The sequence below is a fragment of the Phodopus roborovskii genome, unplaced genomic scaffold (assembly GCF_943737965.1).
Source record: "Phodopus roborovskii unplaced genomic scaffold, PHOROB, whole genome shotgun sequence".
Lineage (NCBI taxonomy): Eukaryota > Metazoa > Chordata > Mammalia > Rodentia > Cricetidae > Phodopus > Phodopus roborovskii.
In genome coordinates, this window is record NW_026126433.1 from 42,120,754 (window position 1) to 42,147,016 (window position 26,263).

The 26,263-nt window shown below is 41.5% G+C and overlaps 1 pseudogene; it reads right to left on the reverse strand.

The window, feature by feature from the left end:
• Positions 1-3,194: 3,194 nt before the first annotated feature.
• LOC127223282 (intelectin-1b-like) overlaps positions 3,195-26,263 on the reverse strand; it is a 73,379-nt pseudogene continuing 50,310 nt past the window's right edge.

The following is a 26,263-nucleotide window of genomic DNA, read 5'->3' on the forward strand; positions in this document are numbered from 1 at the left end:
AGGAAACAGGGATTGATATGTAAAATGAGAAAAAAATTCTCTTTTATGTGACTTGAATAAAAACAAGTTGAAAATAGAAAAAAATATAGTAAAGTTACCATATGTTTTTCATAAAAATTAAATAACATTTTTTAAAATTTATTTTTTATTTTACATGTCGATCCCTGTTCCCTCTCCCTTCCTCCCTCCCTCCCTCTCTCCCTCCCTCTTACCCTCTTTGCCCTCTCACATGCACCCTGACCACCTTCCCCTCCCCTCCCCCCACCCCAATTCCACATGTAGGGCAATGCCATCCAGGTAGGGTCAGGTAGATCTGTCTAGTCATTTGAAGTAGGGACTAGGACTCCTCTCCTGTCTCTAGGTTAAGGCAGTATCCCTCCATGGGGGATGTGTCCACAAGGTCCTTTGTGCACCAGGGATACATCCTGGTTCCACTGTCTGAGGTCCCTTAGACTGCTCAGTCCTTCTGGCTGAGACCCACATTCAGGAGGGCCTGAGTCAGTCCCATGCTGGATTCCCAGCTATCAAAAGGAAAAAAAAGTTGATACTATATAAAAAGATAGCTTTGCTTTCTAACATCAACTTTATGTGTTCATATTGGCTTTCAGGAAACTGTATTTAACTGTTAGTTCACCACTATTTCCTCCTCTACTACTACCAATATTTTAACAATAATCTCTAGAATGATCTTTTAAAAGGAGCACATTATCTTCTCTCTTACATATCAAAGAATTCTGCAGACTCTTCTGCTTAATAAAAGTAATTTAAATTGAAAAAAAATTAAATAACATGTATACTCCTAAGAAGAGTACATGACTTAGAGTAACAACTCGTTTCATACTAGTGAGTCACTATTATATTGTGTTCTTGAGTGACCAATGAAATATATGTTTAATTTTTTTATATAATTTTTAAAATTTATACTCTGAGAGTGTAAGAGGGTACTGGATCCAGAGATAGAGATGATTGTGAGCTGCCATGTACATGTTGGGAATTGAACCTAGGTTCTTTGCAAGAGCAGCCAGTGCTCTTAACTGCCGAGTCAGCTCCCCAGTCCCAAGAAAAAACATTTGAATGTGATTTTTTTGAGACATGTATTCCATGCTTCCCTCAAACTTCTGAACCTTCTGACTCCACCTGCTGAGAGGTATGCATCTCCATGACCAGTTTATGTGGTGCTGGGACAGGAACCAGGATCTTACGTGTGCTAAAGAGGTTATATCCCTGGATCTTCATTTTAACTCTATCCATTAAAAGGAAATTTGGGGTATTTTTGCTAAAGAATGGTCTTGTTGTTGTACTATACTCCAAGGCAGATGCAGAGTGTTGTAGACTATTATTTTAAGGTGCTTTACTTTTGTTTATGCTCTGGAAAATTTGTTTAATGATGTGTTTGATTAAATAAAATTCACCTGTGGTCAGGAGGCTGGGTCAGTATCTAGCTGGCAGGGAGTTGTAGGGAGGAGTCAGGTGGAAAAAGTTTATAAGGAGGGGTGAGAATGAGCATGAGAACTTCTTGGGAGATACAAGGAGGTGAGGTAGGTGAGCTGCCTGCTAATCATCCTCTCTGGGAAGCAGCGTTCTAGCTCAGCTTTTGAGTCTTGAGTTCTTTAGCTGGACAGAGATTTAAATATGTTTCCTTAGTAGCTTTGAAAGAGTTGGTGCTGGGCTGGAGAGATGGCTCAGTGTTTAAGAACATTGGCTCTTCTTGCAGAGGACCTGTGTTCAATTTCCAGCTTACAACTGCCTGTAACTCCAGTTTTAGTGGTTCAGACACCCTCACACAGACTTATATGCAGATACATAAAATAACAATAAAAAATAAATAAAAGTAGAAGAAAGAGTCGGTGCCTGACAGAACAGAATTCCCTCAGCTTTTGGCTATTGCAGCTTAGCAGCTGATGGTAGTGGCAGAGTGGCAGTTGCTGAACACTAATAGAGTTGAAACTAGAAAAACCATTGACTGTATATGCCTTCCCACAAGTCATGTGTCATTTACTGCATTCCATCCTTCCTCATCTGATGTCTTAGGTACGGTTTCTACTGCTATGACCAAACACCATGACCAAGAAGCAAGTTGGAGAGGAAAGGGTTTATTATGCTTGCACTTCCATATTGCTGTTCATATCGAAGGAAGTCAGGACAGGAACTCAAACAGGGCTGAAACCTGGAGACAGGAGCTGATGCAGAGGTATTGGAGGGTTACTTCTTACTGGCCTGCTCAATATGGCTTGCTCAATCAGCTTTCATATACAATTCAAGACCACCCATAATGAACTAGGCCTTCCCCCATTGGTCACTAATTCAGAAAATGACTTACAGCTGGATCTCATGGAGGCATTTTGTCAACTGAGGCTCCTTCCTCTCTGATGACTCTAACTTGTGTTAAGTTGACACAAAACCATCTAGTACACCTGAAAAGACCCTTTTTGGGGGATTTTTATCAATGTAATATATCTACACTAACAGCTACTTACATATATACTTACATACATTATAGGCTAGGATTCACATATGGGAAAGAATGAATCACAGTATACATTCTAAGTATACACTCTATTTTTTTTTGTTGCACATTTTGTGATTTCATTTGTCTTTCTGATAAAACATCTGGCACATATATGAAGTAGAATATTATTTATCCTCAAAGAAAAACTTTTTATATGTATTTATTCATGTTGTACCCTCAAGTGTGTGTGAGTTTATGTATTTGTGTGCTGGTAACCATGATACAGGTGCAGAGGTCAGAGGATAACTCTCAGAAGTAGACTCTCTCAACCATGTGGATTCTAGAAACTGAACTCAGGCCATCGGGTTTGTTGGCAAGCACCTTTACCTTGGAACCACCTCCCTGGTCCCTTAAATAAATAATTAAAATCCTATGTACTGTTTTTGTTTACCCAGGGCATTTGTAACAATGGGAGTTTATGACCAATACAGAATACACTAGACCCATCTGAGAAATCAAACAAGCAGAGAACCCAAATAAAATAAGAAAATAGTGGAGTAGCATGCCTCCTCTCTATATCCTGTATCTCTTGGGATGTTTGAGGGTTACATGAATCAGTATTGCTGTTATCAGGATCCCCAGCACTGATATCCCAAGAGAAGCAAACAGGACAGCAGAAACTCCCATCCCTGCACAAAAAGTATTCATAAAGACACCAAGCCTGCAATGAACATGATTTATTCTCCTTTCCTGTGTCATTGGCATTCTGGTAACTAGGTGCATGTGAGTCCACAGATTGGAGAAGTCTGGGTTCCACATCACAGAGTTCTCAGCGGTAGAACAGAAGCACAGCTGCTTCAGTTATCTCCTGGCTATTGCTGAAGGCAATGTGAGTTCCGTATCCATTGGCATCAAATGCCGAGAAGTCTCCACACTGCCGGGGGTTACTTTCTGGGAAGAATCCTCCTCCACCTATGCAGTGCTAAAATCCAAAGAGGAAGAAGTAGCAATGAGAGGTCAGCTGGTGATGTGGTTATGCACTGAAGACCTGGTCCCCAGAGTAAGTAACATTCAGAGGAAGGACTCTGGGGAAGGGCTTGAATATGAGGACTCTGCCTTCATCAACTGGCTAATCACTGATGGCTTCACAATTTTGAACTGAGTATTGGGAGGAGGTGAAACTGGGGATGGAATTGGGGATCTGCTTAGTGGAAACAGATCTCTGAAAGTGTGAGTCACATGTTTTGGAGAGTATTTTGCCCTGGCCTTTCCTTGTTTTTCTTGGCTCCTTGCTGCTATGAAGTGAGCCATATTGCTCTGATATGTGTGTCCTGAATGATATTTCTGCCCCACTATGGATTTAAAAGCAATAGAGGCAAGTGACATTGGGTTAAAATCTTGGAAACCATGAAACCAACAAAGCTCTTTGTCTTAGTCAGGGTTCTAATTGCTGTGATGAAATATGGTGACCAAAGTAATTTTGGAAGAAAGGGTTTATTTGGCTTATACTTTCATATCACTATTCACCATTAAAGCAAATCAGAACAGAATCCAACAGGGCAGGAACCTGGAGGCAGAAACTGATGCTGAGGCTATGGAGAAGGGCAGCTCTCTGGCTTGTTCCTCATGACTTGTTGAGTCTGTTTTCTTATAGTATCCATGATTGTAAGCCCAGGTTGTCATCACCCTCAATAGGCTGAACCTTTCTTCACCAATCAACAATTAAGACAATGCTCCACACACTTGTCTATAACCTGTTCTTCTGGATGCATTTTCTCAATTGAGGTCCCCTATCTCAGATGACTATAGCTTGTGTCAGGTTGTCATAAAACTAGACAGCACACCCTTCGTTCCATATATTGTTTCTCTCAGGTATTTTTCACATGGCAAAAAAACTGTCCAATACAGTCAATGAGCCCAGAAACACCTTAATAACAAATTTAGTGGACTCTTCATCCCTCATCAGACTCTCCATTGACAGTATCACTTTATTTGAGCCATAAAACCACATTCCATTGGCTTTAGTGGCGTCATTGTCTCTTCCTATCTTTCCTTCAACTTCTCTGAACCTTTGTTGTCAGGTCCCCTGGTAGACTTTTCCTTAATGAATTTCCAACTGGTACTTCCCAGAGGGGACACATTTTCAACTCTCTTATACTTTGTGTTATCCCTTTGGCTTTAGGTGTGAACAATTCACCAGTGTCTTAAAATCTCTATCTCTAATCCAGATATTTTTCAGTTTAAGACTTAAAGATGGGATTACTATTTAGAATCACTACTCAGGGCCTTCACACATCAGACAACAACAAACCAAAAACAAACAAACCCACAACAACTCAGTTACCTATAGCCACACATAACTTAAAAATGGGATTTACTTGGGGGAAGCTCATTGACAATTTTGTCATTGTGAACATCATAGGCTGTACTTATACAAGCTAGAATGACTATGGCATTAGTCGGCAATATAAATCCTTTGGGACCATCATCATATATAAAGTCCATCATAATCAAAGCATGTAACATTGGGGCTAGAGAGATAATTCTGTGGTTAAGAGTACTTGCTGATCTTGTAGAGGACCAGGTTTGGGTTCCAGAATCCATATGATTCTTGTATCTCTTGTAAATCCAGTTCCATTGCATAGACTACACTATTCTGGCTGAAAGGCACCAAGAGCTCAAGCAATACATGCACATGTGTACAGGCAAAATACTCATACATTCTGAATTAAATAAATACATCTGAAACAAGACAAAACAAAATCCCACCCAAACAAGCTAGTAGTATGGGGGCTGGAGAGATTGACCAAAGATTAAGACATCCTTGTATCAGAGAACCAAAATTTAGATCACATCATCTACATTCAATCCCAGAAGCCAATAAAAAGACTTGAATCCAATTCTCAGGTATCCAATATCTACTTCTGACCTTTGTGATCACTTGAATATACATGTGCACACATTGAAATATAGTCAAATAAATTCTTTAAAAATTCAACATCATACAACTACCTATATCCATCCTTGATCCCAAACATATTCAGCATCTAGACATCATGACTTACTATTTGATATTCATCCACTCAAATGAAAATCATGAAATCATCCACAATGTCTTTTGTGAAATTCCTTTACACTGTGTGAAGATGTGTCACTGTGATTGGTTTAATAAAAAGCTAAATGGACAATAGTTAGGCAGGAGGTATATGTGGGACTTCTAGACAGCCAGAACTCTGGGAAGTAGAAAAGCAGAGTGACCAACCATAGAAGGATGGGCAGAATGGAGATGAGGTGATGAGCATGTGGAAGTACGTAGATTAAAAATGTGTTAGAAGGAGGATCCTAAGAGGGAGGCATGGATCTCCCTATGAAGAGGAAGGAGATGGGATGCCCTGAGTAAAATGGGGGTGGTATCAAGGACAGGGAATGAGGGATGAGAATATAAGGGATTAGGATGATCAAGTTGTAGGTAGGGAGATTGATGGGAGAGATATCCTGATAGACGGGGCCATTGTGAGGTTAGGGAGAATCCTTGTGCCAATGGGGCTTCTAGGAAGCCACAAAGATTACTCCAGCTATGACTCCTAACAATAGTGGAGAAGGTCCCTGAATTAGCCTTACCCTGTAATCAGATTGATGACTTCCCTAAATGTCATCATGGAGCCTTCATCCAGTACCTGATGGAAGCAAATGGAAAGATCCATAGCCAAACACTTGGCTGAGCTCCAGGAGTCAAGTTGAAGAGAGGGAGGTGGAATTATATGAGCAAGGGGTGGGGGTGTCAAGATTGTGATGGGGAAAGCCACAGAGACAGCTGATCTGAGCTTGTTCAAGCTCATGAACTTTGAATGGACAGCTATGGAGCCAACATGGAACTGACCTAGGTCCTCTACCTCAGGGAGGTGTGTAGCTTGGACTGTTTGTGGGGCCCCTAGGAGTAGGACCAGGATCTGTCTCTATGCATGAACTGACTCTTTGGAACTTAATCCCTGTGGTCTGATGCCTTGTTCAGCCTTGATGAAGGGTAGAGGAGCCTGGTCCTGCCTGAGCTTGTTATGCCATGCTTTGTTAACTCTTATGAGAGGCCTTACCCCTTCTGAATGGATATGGAAGTAATGGGGGTTGGGAACAGGGGGAGATGGGCAGGACTGTGGTTGTATGTAAAATAAATAAATAAAAATGTGGGTAATTTAAGTCGTAAGAGCTAGTTAGAAACAAGCCTAAGATAAGGCCTGCTTTCACAATTAGTAAGAAGTCTTTGTCTCATTGTTTGAGAGCTGGCTGGTGGGACAGAAAAAGGCTCATTAAAAATGTCTTCTTTTCCTATTCTCTATATTCAACTATTAATACACTTGAAATCTTTGAAACTCATTAGTTTCCTACCTTCTCCCCCAAATTTCCTTCACACTACATCATGCTCTCATGTGGATCATAGGAACCATTTCAATACTTATTTCTTGATGCTTAATCTTTCCTCCATTACAATCTGTCATCTATAGGCTACAAGTGTCATCTTTGGAAAAAAAACATGCTCACATCAATCTTATCTTCCTGTTAAAACAGTGGTGTTCATCACATATAGGCCAAAAACCACTGTGATGTAAAAGTTGTTTCCTGATGTAGGCCATTTTAACATTTCCAAAATGAGTTATTTCTGTATCCCACATCCATATCACATGCCGTAATTGAAAACAGCTCTCTATTCCCTCAACATCACATGCTCTCCTCCATTTCTTTATTCCACCTCACAGTGCCAAGGTCCTCCTTGACAGCAAAGCTGCCTCATCTTAACCAGGAGAAGGACAAGCTAATGGCTAAGGAATGAATGGACACTGAGATCCTAAGCATCACTTGCCAGGAGATGATAATGCTTTTCTCAGACTATTATGTTAGGGATGGATCACAAAAGAACATGACATTATTTTGAGGCAAGGTCTTACTACGCAGTCTTTGTTAATATGAAACTCAGTATGTAGGACAAGATGGCCTCAAACCCACAGATATTTTCCTTTGTCTACCACAGGAGTGCTGGGATTAAAGATGTGCAACACCACGCATAGCCAGGACATGTTAACTTGTTACAGTTTTCACTCTGACAAATAAAGGGCTCCATCCTCAGCCTGCTTTTGGTGAAGAATTATTAACAAAACAGAAAAATAGTATGAGTCAAATGATCCCAGGCTCAGAGGGACATCAAGTTGCTTCAGTTGATACACTATCTTCCAACAAGAGAAATTTCTTGTATAGGGAGGATAATGGCTTGGATGAGGTCTATGAGATATCCAGAATTCTCCTAGTAACTCTTTGACAATGAAAATCTGTACAAGCTCTGGAAAGGGATGGAAATGATAATATTTTACTCTAAAAGCTAAATTCCAGGTGGACATTGAAAATACCTGGTTACTCTCTAACAATCTCAGCCTCCAAAGGCTTTCACAGAACTTACTTAATAAAAGTGCCAACTTCATTCCAGGTAACTGAGTGTTTTATCCTAATATCCATGCAAACATCAATAGTGCATTAGTAGTTTGTCATGTTGACTATGGTCTTCAACAAGACAGGATATCTTTATCTAGACAGAAATTCTGATCCGTAAGACAAAGCAAGGTAAGGTGAAAGGTCACACTCTCATGCAAGTACACACACTAAATGACAGTCTCCCAAACAAGTATTCATATTGGCTACCTCAGTCTTATTCATGAGACTCTTTTTCACTATTCAAACTCACATGCTCAGTGTTACACCCAGTGACCTTCATTCCAGGACACAAGGCATTGGCTGCTCTCTCATTATTAAACACACTGAATTGGATGTATCCTGCAGTGAATTCTCCTGCAAACAAGAGACAGAAAACAGAAATTCAATGCTACAAATAGATATAAAAGGAGTTTGGTGGTATCAGTTTCATGATAAATAGTCTAAAATATAAGACCCATTGGGATAGCCTCACCTATTCCCATCCACATGCCAAGAGTTTGAAATAGGTCCCCATCTACAAGAGCTTAAATGGAGAAATTTATGATACAGGAAGGTCTGTACTGAACATCTCCAAGGGCTTGTCATAGCAGTTAGCAAGCACATCCATTTTGGTCCTGTTCATATTTTTCTTGCTAATATTTCTTTTAAAGCCTTTCATCTTAAGCATTAATAAGAAGAAATTTAAACTACACAGCATAGACTCAGTGTTTATAAAGAGTTTGGACCACACTTGCATTTATATCAAACAATGTAAAGTTTTCACACACAAATGAAATAAAACTCCATTTTTTTCTGTTGTTCAGCACTGTGTACAGGGACCTGGTTTGTCTGTCTGACAGTAGGTTGCAAAGACTAGAATCTGGAACCATGTATCTTCAGTGCAAATGCTGACTCTCCTGATGCTGCCCTGGGCTCTCAGGTAAGTTCCTGGACCTGCAATGCTCCAGTCTCCTAAGCTGTAAAATGGGTTAGTGATAGTTGAGAGCCCGAGGACAATCAATTGAATGAAGTGAAACAAACACAAACATTCAGAGAAGAGAAGCAGGCTGTGGTGGATGGTAAATGACTTTTCCTTATCAGAACTGTGTTTATCACGTGTGCTGCAGAGGGTTCAGGGGAGCCGTAGAGACTCACTCTGGCCATTGGGGGAGTAATAAGAGGCTGTCTTCTGAGCATCACCGAAGTCATAGACTACAGGTAATGCTGGGCCATTGTCAGTCCGTATTTCACTGGGTATCTCTATAAGGAACAAAAGAAGTCACTGGGTCAGTATGGCAGCATTGGCAATCCCAGAAACACTCCCCTGCACAGAGAAACACAGCATTTGTACAGTAACTGACCTGGTTGCCAAACCAGTCAGATAAGAAACAATACTTTTCTTTGTGTCCTTCTGATACCCTAGGCCCCTGCATACCTCTTTTGCCATTTCTCCACATCTCCATCCTTCCCTCCCTTCTTCTACCTTCTCTTCTCTTCCCTTCCCTTCCCTTCCTTCTCTTCTCTTCTCTTCTCTTCTCTTCTCTTCTCTTCTCTTCTCTTCTCTTCTCTTCTCTTCTCTTCTCTTCTCTCTTTCCTCCCTACTTCTCTCCTTTCTTTTTCACATACTCTTACACATTTGCTATCTGGCTCATTGCACCTAGATTAAGGTGAACATGGAATTCAACCCATCCAACCTCAAACAATCGCCTCTCTTCACATCTATGAAAAACATCTTCAGCCAGCAGTCTCAAGTACCTGGTACAGACCGAACAGATTATTGCCCATGTGTTTCAGGAATCCAGTGAAGGTGCGGTACCTCAGCAGGGAGCTGTTCCTCCAATTTTGCAGGGGGCTATTGTTGGGAACATGCCAGATCCCCAGGTTCTCAGCCTGGATGTCGAAGTAGCCAGGGTTCTGGAAAGCAACCAACACTGAGCCTGACCAAACCAGGAGATTTCACTAAGAAAAGGACCACATGCACAGTCCTCAGCACAGCTGATGTCTCTGTGCTCCAGGGGGACAGATGGCCAGCCATGCTCAGATGCCCCCATTCTCAATGATAATATGCCCACCATGTACTTACCTAAAAACCTACTGAGAATATTGAGATCAAGGTAGGTTCTTCTCACTTCTTCATCCCTATGTTGAAGGGCAACCTCCCAACCCTCTCCCTGGCATGCTTGAGCTACACTCACATCCTCATGCTCTCCCAAGTGTCTACAGAGGGTACCAACCTTGTAGTCATCACTTGTGGCCCCCTCTGCAGACCCAAAGGTGTTGTAGTTGGCCCAGTTGCCATCCCCCTCTGGGTAGTCTTCTCTGTTGCCTTGCTGACTGGACCAGCGATCGCCCACTGTGCATTTCCCTTGCATGTTGTTCTCGTGCACACTAGCCACCAGGGTCCAGCCACCACCTGCGGTGGTCATGTCACAGAAGGTCTGGTAAATAACACCATTCTCCGTGCGGAGGAAATAGAGACCATCTGTAGAGAGAACCAGTTCACAGTCCTCCTGTGTGCAGGCTCATTGTCCATTTCTGCTCAGGCAGCAGAATGGCTCTAGGGACTACAACATGGTGAGTGCTTTGTACACAGAGTGTCCTCCCACAGGTGTCCCTGGGGATCTGCCTGAGTTCTGAAACCAAGCTTCCTTGACTGAGGCAGAGCATGGACTTATTCAAACTGACAGTGATGATTTTGTTGTAAAGTTAAGCAGTATTATCTACAGAGAGTCTTGGGAATATACTGCACGTGACAACTAGATTTAACCTGTTGACCGAAAGAGGTGCATGACTCACGATGGGTGAGTCCCTCCTGGCACGGCCATGGGGTCACTGGTTGTAGATAACTGTCTCAGTTTGTAATTTCTCTCATGAGCTACTTCATTTCTTCACCCAAGTTCTTCATTTCAAACTAAGAACAGCTTCGTGTGTATTTCCACTGCTTATGTCTATATCTATTGAAAAGATTTGGCCTATTGGGCACACATGTAGCTGTGGATGGTCAGGAGGATGATTTCTGTCTATGTTTTATATTTCTCTGACTGACATAGGATTCACGGTCACAAAGACAACCTTTTCCACAGATAGTTAATTTTAGACTTCAGAGCAGATTGAAAGCAGGCTGGCTGCCCCTAGAGTCTGTATATGGTTGCCCCTGGAGACACATATATGAGGTTACTTTTCCAGGTGTTGTCTTGCTGATTCAAAGCAGAGTTTGAAATAACTTTAGTCTGTGTGGATGCCAGACCACTCACGATATATCTAATTAATTAATTGTTATTGGTAACTTTTGACTTCCAGAGTCATTTTCTGTCTGGGAACCCTCACCATCTTAAAGCTATGTGCGTGGTCAATGTGACATTCCTAGCCTGAGAGAAACTGGGTGACTTAACATGCATTTGGAGAAGTGTTTGGTCTCTGTAAAATAACCAGTAATTGTCCACCTTTTGCATGTGGGAGAGGGAAGCAGAAGGCAGAGAGTGGAGGAGAGGTGGGAGGGCAGCAGGAAGGGAGGAAGGGGTGTGGAGGCAGAGAGCGGAGGAGCAGCAAAGGTCAGCAGCATGAGGCAGAGATGTGCAGAAGGATGCTTTGGGAGAGAGAAGTTTGACAGAAAAGAAACATGAGAGAATGAATGACAGATGAGTGAGGGTAGAATGAATGATGTCAGTGAGGTTGAGACAGAGCTGCTGCTGCCAAGGAGAGGTGCTAAGTCTAGAAACTGTCAAGTGCTGTAGGGTGAATGAGCTATGCACATGAGGTGTATAGCTATGGCTGTGTGGTGATTTGTAACTAAACTGAATACAGAAATATGTAAGTGTGCTGGAGAGAGATGTATGTATGTAAAGAGATATTGTCAAGATAGAGAGACCACTTAAGTTGAAGGAGAAAGTCACCATCAGGAAAGGGTGTGCTTGTTTCTTTTTTCTTAGATTGTCAGCACAGCATTTTCCTGCTTGTTATTTCCTTCAGATAGAGAAGTCTAGCAATCCTCAGATATGATTTTTTTCTAAGTTCCACCACTCTGAGCTTTTACTCTTCATTACTCTGGAGTGTATCTGGGGGCTGTACCCCATGGTCTGAGTTAATTTTCAAAGGACTTAACAGCTCCACTTGATGGATACCCAAGAAATAGGGATAGGGACCAAGACATGTAGTTTCATATTTATTATAGCTCTGGTCACATGACTTGAAAGGCAGAAACAAGTCAAGTTTCTCTACAGAAAAAGGAATAAGCAATATAGTGTGCGGTCTAGTATGCAGTATTGTGTACGTTCTAGTATTGTGTACATTCCTGTATATCCAAAGATCAAGAAGAATGGAGTGGACTGGAGAAATGACTCCTAGGTTAAGAGCAGGTACTTCTCTAGCAGAGGACTTGAGGTAGAGTTCCAGCACTAACACTTGGCAGTGTATAAGTGCCTGTCATTTCAGCTCCCAAGGACTGGATTGCCTTTTCTGGACTTTGCATGTTCCTGCACACATGTATCCATTCTCACACACATACATGTACATCCACTCATAGTAATAATAATGATAAATCTTTTAAAAATGCATTAACTATTCTACAACACATATGAACCTTGAAGCATGCTAATGAAATAAAGCAGATTACTCATATGATGTAACAAGAATAGACAGTTTCATAGATGTAGGAAACTGAGCTTCGGCTCACAGGGAATACAGGAATATATTAATTCATGGTTTCAGAATTTCTATTTAAGGAAAGAAAATTTTCTGGAAATGGATAGTGGTGATTCCTACCATTGTAAAAGCCATTCTTGATTCTGAAAACCCTTAAAATTGGTTTAGTGGCAACTTTTAAACACTACGTTCAATTTACCACATTTTCTCTTTCCTTTATCTTCCTTCCTTCCTTCCTTCGTTCCTTCGTTCCTTCCTTCCTTCCTTCCTTCGTTCCTTGTATCCTTCCTTTCTTTCTTGCTTGCTTGCTTGCTTTTGACAGGTGTTTTCCTGTTTAACAGTCCTAGCTGTCCTGGAACTTGTTCTATAGCCCAAGTTGGCCTTGAACTCACAGAGATCCACTTGCCTCTGCCTCCCTGGTGCTGAGATTAAGGCATGCACCACCACTGCCTGGCTCTATCACATTTTCTATATCAAAGAATATCTGTTCCATGAAACATAAACCTGGTTTCCTAACTGGGTTATTTGCTGGTATTTTCAGACAGATCTCCCCAGGCTGGAGCTTTTAGCTCTGCTTCTTGTTTTGAGGTGTTCAGATTATCACTTACCCAGTGCCTTGATCATGTTCTTTTTGATTTCTTTGCAGCTTCTGAACAGAGAGGAAGACACAGGATTGGCCCATCTGTTGGTATCCAGGTCCCCCTCAACTAGAGAAGATGCAGAGTTTCCCTCTCATGGGACACCCAGCATTGCCTTGTCATTCATTCAAAACTCATCCCATGACTTCCCAAAGCCTCCCTGTGAGAATCAACAAGATTTCCAACTAGGAAGAGAGACACGGATTTTGAAGGTGGAGAACTTTGTGTCCAGAGTCCTGGGCAAGATCAGTACAGTGAAGTCCAGTTGCAGGTAGAAGAAATGGGGGAAGCCTATTTTGCCTGAAGCATGGGTAGTGAGGTTGACAGTGCAGACAGAGTCTTGCAAACCAGTCTCAACCTTACAAAGTCTCTGAGAACCTAGAAGGGTGGAAACCAATGAGGACTTTGTGGTCAGAGCTACTCAGGTGTAAGTAACTCCATGTTCATAAGTCAATTATTTTTGGACTTAATTTACTGTGTTTAGCTTCAGTTTCCCAATGCCTCATATCCGGCTGACAAAGATTATCATGTGGGGATCAAGTAAGATGGCATTTAGGGTCTTTCCCTTTTCCTTAAGACACTAAAATAACAGTGAAGCGGAAGTGCTCATTTCAAAATAATGTTGAGTTCCTGTAGAGAGCATAATTGAAGATAACACTGTCTGGGCACAAATCAGACCATTCACTGTCATTGAAACTCCAAGGCCAAAGTCCTAAGCACAGGCAGTGACTAGGATGTTTCGCGGTTCTTGCAGAAGTTCCCCTAGATTTATACACAGGTATAGAATCTATATTAGGGCATTCCTCAACAATCTCACTGCTACTGGCTGGTTCCCTCAAGAAACAATCAGCATCTAGCCTACATCTCAATGGCATCATCTCTAGTGGATGGACTAGGGTGTATTTACATTTCCGGGAAAAAATTATACATACATACATACCCACAATTAAAACAAAGAAGTTTTTATTTTTGTGTTGGTTTGGGGGTATAATTGGAAAAGGTAGGAGGGAGGAAAAGTAATCAGAAATTCATGCAATTATATTTAATTAAAAATTATTATTATTTTTTTAAAAGGCATGCATGGCCAAGTTGTGGTGACTGACTTTTTTAATCCACCCATCACTTAGGAGTCATGTATACATCTCTGAGTTTGAGGCTAGCCTGGTCTACAATCCAGTACCAGAACAGTCAAAATTACATAGAGAAACCCTGTCACAAAAACAACAAACAAACAACAAGAACGACAACAGCAAAAGCATCATCTCTGGCCATCAGAGACCCAGGTCATGGAAGTAACCCAGTGTAATGTTGACTGTGTGGTAGAGGTGTCCCAAGGAAGCTGGGGTCCTGTAGCCAGACTTACCTGCAGGGCAGCCCATGGTGGCCAGGATGAGAAATAGCAGAAACCCGAGTTTGCTTATGGTCATCTGCAGAAAGGCAAGACTGAAGGTCACTCTTTATCCAGACAATCTTTTTCTCTCATCCCAGTTTCAGCTCCTATGTAGTCCTTCTTAAAGGCTCCTTCCTTTCCTTTAAACTCCCTGCACCTCTGTGCCCTAAAGCAGACCTGACCTGGAGTCCACTTTCTTTATTCCATTGACAGCAACTACCTTCCCATCTATACCTGGACAGAGTTGCCAGTTGAGTGGAGATGAGCCTCCCTCTCTGCAGTCTCTAGTGTGGTCATGGTGAGGCTCTTGTCCTTTTATGGGAAGAGCCTGGTGGGAATAGCCTAGACTTTGCCAAGCTCCCCCTCTCCTGGCAGGATGTGACTGGATGGGCAACTTTTTATTCATTGCAGGAAAGTTCTTTGGATAGTGATGACTCATCGGATTCAAAGTCTCTAAAAGTCAAATATTAAATGTTGCATCCAGCACTATCACCCGGTGTGGGAATTTGATTGATCTGTGTATTTTACAAAAGGCAATAGATTAGAAGAGTTGTAACATTTCACATCTATTTTGATTTTTTTTGTGTTTGTCTTTCTTGCAAGGTAATACTTAAATCTCCCAAATATGTATAATTATCCTCAGTTCATAGAGAAGAAAACTTTTTTTTTTGTGGGTGTAATTTATAAAAGAGTACTTTTAATGTATCACAGGCTAGCTTCAAACTCCCTGTTTAGGTAAACATGTCCTTGAACTCTTGATTCTGTTCATATCTTTCCCCAAGGGCTGGAATATAAAAAAAAGTTTAAAAAAACCAATATTAATATAAAGACTGAAGAAGAAATATAAACCTTTAGTCTGCATAAATTGTCTTCCATGCAATCTTCACTCTTTTGTCCTTGATTTTCTCATAGTTACCACAAACTAGTGAAATTTCACTAGGCACCCCCCCAAGAGACTTCCAGTTTCCTCCATGCCCACATTTGTCTTTCTCCAGGCCCCAGATACCACTTTGGTTCTAATGGAATGAATTGTCTTTCCCTCAGCAAGGACGCATCCTCAGTACAAAGCTTTATCACAAAACTGATAATACTGCAACCCTTCGGGAGTCACCTTTTGGGTAAGTTTATAGGTTATATCTGTGTTCAAAGGACTGATTTACACAATATAACTCAGATATGTTGATAGAATAGAATAAAAGAGAGGCATGTAGCTCAGGTGGTAGAATGTGTGCCTTGAGCACATGAGCTCTACGTTCAATGTCTAGCATCATGTAAACTAGGTATGGTGGGGCAAGCCTGAAATTCCTCCCCTTGGGTAGTGGAAGTAGGAAGATCTGAAGTTCAAGGTCATCCTCTGCCTCATGATCATGTTGGAAGACAGCCTGTGGCACATAAGATCCTTGTTTAAAAACAATAATAGCGGGCCACTCTGAGTTCCTGAGGGCTGGATCCTTTACCCCCATCGCAGGGCCTCTGCCAAAGAAGCCTCAGCTGGACAGTGCCAGGCCCAGAGTAGATCATCCTAAGTCCCAGCCTTTGGGATCTTGGAGTCCCATCGCCAGTCTTCTGCTGGAGCCAGATCTTTGACCCCCATCGCCACGCCCCTGCCTGTGGAGAGACCTCCTAGAGAGCTTGGACCACCCAGAGCTACAGACATCGAACCTCTGACCCACCTAAGCCCATCTGGGGAAGTACCATAGAGAGAGAGAGACCCCACCAACACCTACTGGAAGAAACTATGGGAAGACAGCAATACAAAAAAGCACCTAACAATAGAAAGGCAAGCATAACACCACCAGAATCTAGGGAATCTACACGAACTAGATCTGAACACCCCAAAGCAGATGAAGCAGAAGAGAATGACTTAAAAATTATTGTCATAAAAATGATAGAGGCCCTCAAAGACGATGTGAGAAAATCCCTTAAAGAAATGGAAGAAAAAACAAACAAAAAATAACCAAAAGAGATGAAGATGGTCATTTTGTATTCATCGCAGGAGAAATCTATCAACACAAAGTCTCAGTTCTGAAATCTGTGCCCCTAATACATAGGCACCCACATTCGTAAAAGAAAAACTGCTAAAGTCAAACCTCACAGAAAACCACACACACTTATAGTGGGGGACTTCAACACCCACTCTTACCACCAGAGAGGACCACCAGTCAGAAACTTAACAATGAAACAAAAGAACTAAAGAAGTTATGTCTCAATTGGATTTAACAGATATCTATAGAACATTCCATCCAAACATGAAAGAATATATATTCTTCTCTGCTCCACATGGATCCTTCTCTAAAATTGACAACATACTAGGTGGCATAACAAACCTCAACAGATACAAGAGAATACGAATAGTCCCCTGTATTTTATCAGACCATCATGCTTTAAAATTGGAATTCAACAACAACACAAATAGCAGAAAACCTACAAACTCATGGAAACTGAATGATGTGCAATTGCACCACACCTGGGTCAAAGAAGAAATAAAGAAAGAAATTAAGGACTTACTGAAATTCAACGAGAATGAGGTCACAACATACCCGAATTAATGGGACGCCTTGAAGTAGTGTTATGAGAGAAGTTCATTGCACTAAGTGCCCGTGTCAAGAAAACAGAGGATAGTCACATTAGAGAATTAACAGCACAACTGAAAGCCTTAGAACAAAAAGAAGCAAACTCACACCGGAGGAGTAGACGCCAGGAAATAATCAATTTGAGGGGTGAAATCAACAAAATAGAAACCAGGGAAATAATACAAAAAATCAACGCAACAAAAAGTTGGTCTTTAGAGAAAATGAACAAGATAGGCAACACTTTATCCAAACTAACTAAAGAGCAGAGAGAGAACATGCAAATGAACAAAATCAGAAACGAAAAGGGGGACATAACAACAGACACAGAGGAAATCCAGACAATTTTCAGGTCATACTTTGAAAACCTGTACTCCACAAAATTTGAAAATTCCAAGGAAATGAACAAATTTCTGGATAATTATCACTTACCAAAGTTAAATCAGGAACAGACAAACAACTTAAATAGACCTATAACCCCCAACGAAATAGAAGCAGTCACTGAAAGCCTTCCAACAAAAAAAGCTCAGGGCCAGATGGCTTCAGTGAAGAATTTTACCAGACATTCAAGGAAGAGCTCATACCAATACTCCTCAAGTTGTTCCACACAATAGAAACAGAAGGTTCATTACCAAAATCTTCTTACAAGGCTACAATCACCTTGGTACTCAAGGGTACAACTAAGAAAGAAAACTACAGACCAATATCCCTGATGAACATTGATGCAAAAATACTCAATAAAATATTGCCAAACCGAATCCAAGAATTTGTCAGAGAAATCACCCACCATGACCAAGTAGGCTTCATGCCTGGATTGCCAATGTGATCCACAATGTAAACAAACTGAAAAAGAAAAATCATATGATCATCTCCCTAGATGCTGTAAAAGCCTTCGACAAAATTCAACACCCTTTCATGATAAAGGGCTTGTAGAGACAAGGGATAACAGGATCATACCTAAACATAAAAAGAGCAATATACAGGAAACCAACAGCCAACATCAAACTGAATCAAGAAAAGCTTAAGGCGATTCCTCTAAAATCAGCAACAAGACAAGGTTGCCCTCTCTTTCCATATCTCTTCAATATTGTACTTGAAGTTCTAACTAAATCTATGGGACAACAAAAGGAGATCAAGAGGATCCAAACTGGAAAGGAAGAACTCAAACTATCTCTATTTACAGATGATATGATAGTTTATATAAGTGACCCAATAAACTCTACTAGGGATACAAGATAAACTAAAAAAAAAAAAAAAAAAATCAGTAGCCCTACTTTATTCAGATGACAAAGGGGCTGGCTGAGAAAGAAATCAGAGAAACATCACCCTTTACAATAGCCACAAACAACATAAAATATCTTGAGGTAACACCAAACAAGTGAAAGACCTATATAATAAGAACTTTGTGACTTTAAAGTAAGAAATTAAAGAAGATACCAGAAAATGGAAAGATCTCCCATGCTCTTGGATAGGTAGGATAAATATAATAAAAGTGGCAATCTTGCCAAAAGCAATCTACAGATTCAATGCAATCCCCATTAAAATCCCAGCAGAATTCTTAACTGACTTTGAAAGGATAATAATCAACTTTATATGGAAAAACCAAAGACCCAGGATAGCCAAAACAACCCTGTACAATAAAAGATCAGGAGGCATCACCATCCCTGACTTTAAGCTCTACTACAGAGCTATAGTCCTGTAAATAGCCTGGTATTGGCATAAAAATAGACAGGTAGACCAATGGAATCAAATTGAAAACCCTGATATTAACCCACACACCTATGAACACCTGATTTTCAACAACACAGCTAAAAGTATACAATGGGGCGAGGACAGCATCTTCAACAAATGGTGCTGGCACAATTGGATGATGGTGTGTAGAAGACTGCAGATAGACCCATGTCTGTTGCCATGCACAAAACTCAAGTCCAAATGGATCAAAGACCTCAACATCAATCTAGCCACACTTAACCTCTTAGAAGAGAAAGTAGGAGGTACCCTTGAACAAATTGGTATAGGAGACTGTTTCCTGAACATAACTCCAGGAGCACAGACACTGAGAGCAACAATTAATAAATGAGACCTTCTCAAACTTAGAAGCTTTTGTAAGGCAAAGGACACAGTGGACAAGACCAAACGGCAGCCCACAGACTGGGCAAAGATTTTCACCACTCCTACATCTGACAAAGGGCTGATCTCCAAAATATACAAAGAACTCAAGAAACTAATTAACAAAACACCAAATAACCCTATTAAATATGAGGTACAGAACTGAAGAAATAATTCTCAATAGAGAAAATCAAAAAGGTTGAAAGACACTTAAGAAGTGCTCAACATCCTTAGCTATCAGGGAAATGCAAATCAAAACAACTTTGAGATACCATCTTACTCCTGCCAGAATGGCTAAAATTAGAAACACCAGTGATGACTTATGTTAGAGAGGATGTGGAGAAATGGGAACACTCTTCCATTGCTGGTGGGAGTGCAAACTTGTACAGCCATTTTGGAGATCAGGATGGCAGTTCCTCAGGAAAATGGGAATCAGTTTACCACAGGACCCGGCATTCCCCCTCTTAGGCATATAAGCAAATGATCTACATCCATGCAACAAAGACATCTGTTCAACTATGTCCATAGCAGCATTATTTGTAATAGCAAGAACCTGGAAGCAACCTAGATGCCCCTCAATTGAGGAATGGTTAATGAAGATGTGGCACATCTACACAATGAAATACTACTCTGCAGAAAAAAAATAATGGTATCTTGAAATTCTCAGGCAAGTGGATGGCACTTGAAGGAACCATCCTGAATGAGGTAACCCAGTTACAAAAAGAGGAACATGGTATGTACTCACTCATATATGGATTTTAGACCAAGAGCAAAGTATCACCAGCCTATAATTCACAATTCCAGAGGAACTAGAATACAATGTGTATTCTAAGAGATTCATATAAGGTCCCTCACAGAAGGGGGAAGGGACAATACCTCCTGAGCATATGGGGAGTGGGGGGGGGGCGTGAGTGGAGAGGAAACTAGGAGAAAAAGACGGGAAGGAGGGGAAAGCACCTGCGACTAGGAAGATTGAGTCAGGGTAGGAATAAAAGACAGGAGAGAGAGAGAGATAGAGAGAGACAGAGACAGAGAGAGAGAGAACATAAAAGAGGGAGCCTTTATTGGTTTGAAGAGAAAACTGAACCTAAAGAAATGTCCAGAGTCCTACAGTGGAAACACTACCATAAATCCCCTTCCCTGATAATAGGATCAACAATTCACTTATCCCCCATCATGGAGCCCTCATCTAGTACCTTTTGGAAACAGAAGCAAACACCCATAACTAAACACTGAGTTGAACTAGAATCCAGGTGCAGAGAGAGAGACAGAGGACAAGACCAGGTTGCAGAAACAGATAGAGACAGCTGACCTGAACAAGGAAGAGCTAATGGGACCCCAGACTGATAGCTTGGAATCCAGCATGGGACTGACTCAGATCCCCAAACATGGATCTCAGCTAGAAAGATTGAGCAGTCTAAGGGACCTCAGACAGTGGAACCAGGATGTATTCCTGGTGCACAAAAGGACCTTGCGGACACATCTCTCATGGAGGGTTACTCCCTTAACCTAGACACAGGAGAGAAGTCCTAGTCCCTATTTCAAATGATTTGTCAGATTTACATGACCCCACATGGATGGCATATCCTTACATGTGGAATTGGGTTGGGGGGGATGGGAGGGGAGAGAGGTCAGGGTGCATGTGAGGGTGGAGAGAGCTTAAGATGGAGGGAGTGAAGGGGGGAGAGGGAAGTGGGATTGACATGTAAAATAAAAAATAAATAAAACAAAAACAAAGAAAGAAACAAGCAAGCAATCAATCAACCAAGCAAGCAAACAAACAAAAAACCCCCCAAAAACCCCAATCCCAAAGCAAACCAAAAGAAACATGTTCATAACACAGAATATTTATACATCTTCTAGTGAATAAATTCAAGGCCATCTTTGTCTCTGTAGTGAGTTGGAAGCTACCTTGGCTGTACTAATTTATTGTAGAGATTCTTAGATGGCTGCTGTAAAGAACAGCCTTCAGCAGCTCAGGAATTGAAGGGGATTCAGGAAGTTGGTGGACTAATCACTCAACTGACCTTTCTATCTGAAGGAGTTAAACTTGATTCAATGCGGCTGGCCAGTGGAACAAAATATAAATCTGTGTGTCCATCAAAAAGGAGAAATGCACCCAAACACACACACACACACACACACACACACACACACACACACACACACACACACACTCACACCTACACACCCTTTACGGTCTATCTATCATCTTTCTATCTTCTCTTTATTTTTAAACACCTTTCAATTATTCCCCACACCAATTTCATTTCAAAGTGGATTCCCACTTAATCTAAAATTACACAGTTAGTGTAACATTATCACCATAAAACATACTTTTCAGGAATTAGTCAGCCCCAGTACATTTCTTTTTGATATTTTTTTTAATTTAAATTTGAAATGAGCTTGCTTTACTTGTCAATTCCAGTTCCCACCCCCTCCCCTTCCTCTGTGTCCCCATCCCAACTGCCATTCCTCCCTCTTTCTGCTCCCCAGGGAGGATGAGGACTTCCATGAGTGATCTTCAAAGTCTGTCATATAAGTTGGAGCAGGGCCTAGGCCCTCCCCCATGTGTCTAGGCAGAGAGAGTATAACTCTATGTGGAATGAGCTCCCAAAATCCATTTGTATACTAAGGATAAATACTGATCCGCTAACAGAGGCCCAATAGACTTCCCAGTCATCCAAACTAACACCCACATTCAGGGGTTCTGGATCAGTCCTGTGCTGGTTTCCAAACTATCAGACTGGGGTCCATGAGCTCCAATACATTTGTTAACTTCATCTTTCTGCATTTCCTGAGAAATCACACTTAGTCAATTACTTATATTTAAGACTTCTCAAGGGTCAGGTTGTTTTCATCCATAGCCATTTATTACCACAATGAACCTCTTAGAAGTGAATGTGGGAAGCACCATTGAAGGAATTGGTACAGGAGATCACTTCCTGAACCTAACACTAGTAGCACAGACACTGAGATCGATGATTAATAAATGGGACCTCCTGAAACTGAGAAGCTTCAGTAAGGCAAAGGATACAGTCAACAAAACAAACAGCAACACAGAGAATGGGAAAAAAGATATTCACTAACCCCATGTCTGGCAGAGGGTTGATTTCCAAAGTACAGAAAGAACTCAAGTGGAGAAAGGGGAACACTCTTCCACTGCTGGTGGGAGTACAAACTTGTACAGCCATTTTGGAGATCAGTATGGTGGTTCCTCAGGAAAATGGGAATCAGTTTACCACAGGACCCAGCAATCCCCCTCTTAGGCATATACCCAAATGATCCACATTCATGCAACAAAGACATGTTCATAGCAGCATTATTTTAATAGCAAGAACCTGGAAGCAACCTAGATTCCTGTCAACTGAAGAATGGATAAAGAAGATGTGGCACATCTACACAATGGAATACTACTCTGCAGAAAAAAATAATGGAATTTTGAAATTCATAGGCAAGTGGATGGAACTTGAAGGAACCATCCTGAATGAGGTAACCCAGGCACAAAAAGAGGAACATAATATGTATTCACTAATATATGGATTTTAGACCTACAGCAAAGGATCACCGACCTATAATTCACACCGCCAGAGAAACTAGGATAAAAGGAGGAACCTAGGAGATTCATACAAAGTCCCTCACAGAAGGAGAAAGGGACAAGATCTCCTGAGCATAAGGCGAGTGGGGGGGCAGTGAGTGGAGAGGGAACTAGGAGAAAGAGATGGGGGTAGAGGAAAGCATGTAGGACTAGAAAGAGAGAGAGAGAATAAAAGAGGGAACCATTATTGGTTTGAAGAGAAAACTGAACCTAGAGAAATGTCCAGAGACCCCAACTAACAACTTGAGCAACAGTGAAAAGGCTACCATAAATGCCCTTCCCTGATAATGAGATCGACAACTACCTTTTCCACCATCATAGAGCCCTCATCTAGTAGCTGATGGAAACAGAAGCAAACACCCATAACTAAACACTGAGCCAAACTGGAATCCAGATGCAGAGAGGGAGGACAAGACCAGGCTGCAGAAACACATAGAGATAGCTGATCTGAATAATCAGGAGTTAACGGACTCCCCAGACTTATAGCTGGGAATCCAGCATGGTATTGACTCAGACCTCCTGAACATGGGTCTTAGCTAGAAGGCCTGAGCAGTCTAAGGGACCTCTGACAGTGGAACCAGGATGTATTCCTGGTGCACAAAAAGGACCTTGGGGCACATCCCCCATGGCATGATACTCTGTTAACCTAGAGACAGGAGAGAAGGCCTAGTCCCTACTCCAAATACCTTGACAGATTTACATAACCCCTCTTGGAGGGCATCACCCTACATGTGGAGTAGGGGGGAGTGAAGGGGAGGGTGTTTGGGAAGCATGAGAGGATGGCAGAGAGTGAAAGAGGGAGGGAGAGGGAACTGGGATCAATAAGTAAAATTAAAATAATAAAATAAAATGAATAAATAAATAAAAAGAACTCAAGAAACTAGTTACCAAAACACCAAATAATCCAGTTAAAAAGTGGGGAACATAACTAAACAGAGAATTCTCAATAGAGGGATCTAAGATGGCTGAAAGGCACTTAAGTAATTGCTCAACATCCTTAGTCATCAGGGAAATGCAAATCTAAACAACTCTGAGATACCATCTTACACCTGTCAGAAAAGCTAAAATCAAAAACACCAAAACCAGTTTATGCTGGAGAGGATGTGGAGAAAGGGGAATACTCCTTAATTGCTGGTGGGAATGCAAACTTGTACAGAAAGTTTGGAAATCAGTGTGGCGGTTTCTCCAGAAAATGGGAATCAGTTTACCTCAAGATCCAGCAATTCCACTCTTAGACATATATCCAAAGGTTGTACATTCATACAAGGACATCTGTTCAATTATGTTCATAGCAACATTTATTTGTAAAAGCCAGAACCTGGATGCAATTTAGATGCCCCTCAACCAAAGAATGGATAAAGTAAATGTGGAACATTTATTCAATGAAATACTACTCATTGGACAAAAGCAATGACATCTTGAAATTCACAGCAAAATGGATGGAACTAGAAGAAACTATCATGAGTGAGGTAACCCAGGCACAGAAACACAAACATGGTATGTTCTCACTCATAAATGGATATTAGACATAGAGCAAAGGATTACCGGCCTACAATCCACAACCCCAGAAAAGCTAGAAAACAAGGAGGTCCCTAAGAGAGACACACATGGGTCCCTGAAGAAGGGGAAAGGAACACAATCTCCTAAGCAAACTGGGAGCATGGGGGAGGTTTAGGGGGAGGAAGAGGGAGTTAGGAGAAGAGGAGGGGGAGAAAGAATGGGGGAGGAGGACATGAGGTATCAGGATGATTGAATGGAGGGAAGAATAGAGAAGGAGAGCAAGAAAAGAGATACCTGAATAGAGGGAACCATTAAAAGTTTAAAGAGATATTACACACTAGGGAAATGTCCAGAGATCTACAATGACCCCAATTAAGAATCTAAGCAATAGTGGAGAGGCTACCTCAAATGCCCTTCCCTTATAATGAGTTTGATGACTACCCTATATGTCATCCAAGAGGCTTCATTTAGTAGCTGATGGTAGCAGAAGCAGAGATTCACAACTAAAGCCTGAGACAAATTCCTGGAATTCAGTTGTAGAGAGAGAGAGGAGTGATGAGCAAAGAGTTCAAGACCATGCTAGAGAAACACACAGAATCAGTTGACTTGAGCAAGTGGGAGCTCAGAGACCTCAGTCTGACAGCTGGGAAACCAGCATAGGAGGGAACCAAACCCCCTGAATATGGGTGTCAGTAGGGTGGCCTGGGAAGTCTATGGCACCTCTGGCAATGGAACCAATTTTCATTCCTAGTTCATGAATGGATTTTGGGTGTCCATTCCCCCATGGAGATATACTCTCTCAGCCTAGGTACATAGGGCAGGACCTAGGCCTTGACCTAAATGATGTGACAGACTTTGATGATCCCTCATGGAAAGCCTTACTGTCCATGGGGAGTGGATGGGGGCTGGATGGGTGTTGGTGGAGAGAAGTGGAGTACTGGAGAGAGAGGGAATTGGGATTAGTATGTAAAATAATACTGTTTCTGATTTAATATATATGTATATGTATATATATATATATTTCTCACAGGTCAGCAGTTTTTCATCCAGATCCTTTTACACAGGCAGTGTGTGTGTGTGTGTGTGTGTGTGTGTGTGTGTGTGTGTGTGTGTTATGTTTCTTTTCTGGGTAATTTTTTAAAAATTGAAACAAGGTTGTTTTATATGTGAATCCCAGTTTCTGCACCCTCCCGTCCTTTCCTGACTCCCCACCAATCCCCATCCCATCCCCTTTCTGCTCCCTAGTCTGGAGTCCATGAGCTCCCCATTGTTCATGTAGCAGTTTCTGTGGGTTTCTACAGTCCAGGTTGACCCTTTTGCTCATCACCCCTCCCTCTCTGCAACTGGAGTTCGGCTCAAGTGTTTAGACGTGGTTGTCTGCTTCTGTTTCCATCAGCTACTAGATGAAGGCTCTAGGATGGCACATAATGTAGTCATTAGTCTCATTATCGGGGAAAAGCATTTAAGGTAGCCTGTTCACTATTGCTTAGATTGTTGTTGGGGTCATCCTTGTAGGAATCTGGACATTTCCCTAGTGCCAGATTTTTCTTCAAACCTATAATGGCTCCCTCTTTTCTTGCTCTCCTCTATTCTCTCCTTGACTCAATCCTCCTGCTCCCTCATGCCCACCTCTTCCTCTCCTCTTCCTCCTAAATTCTTCTTCCCTCTCCCATGCTCCCAATGTGCTTGGGAGATCTTGTCCCTTTCTCCTTCTCCAGGAGACCATGTATGTCTCTCTTAGGGTCTTCCTTGTTTCCCAGCTTTTCTGGTGGTGTGGATTGGAGGTTGGTTATCATTTGTCCTATGTCTAAAATCCATATATGAGCGAGTACATAGTGTGTTTGTCTTTTTTGTGACTGGTTTACTTTATTCAGGATGGTTTCTTCTAGTTCCATCTATTTTCCAGTGAAT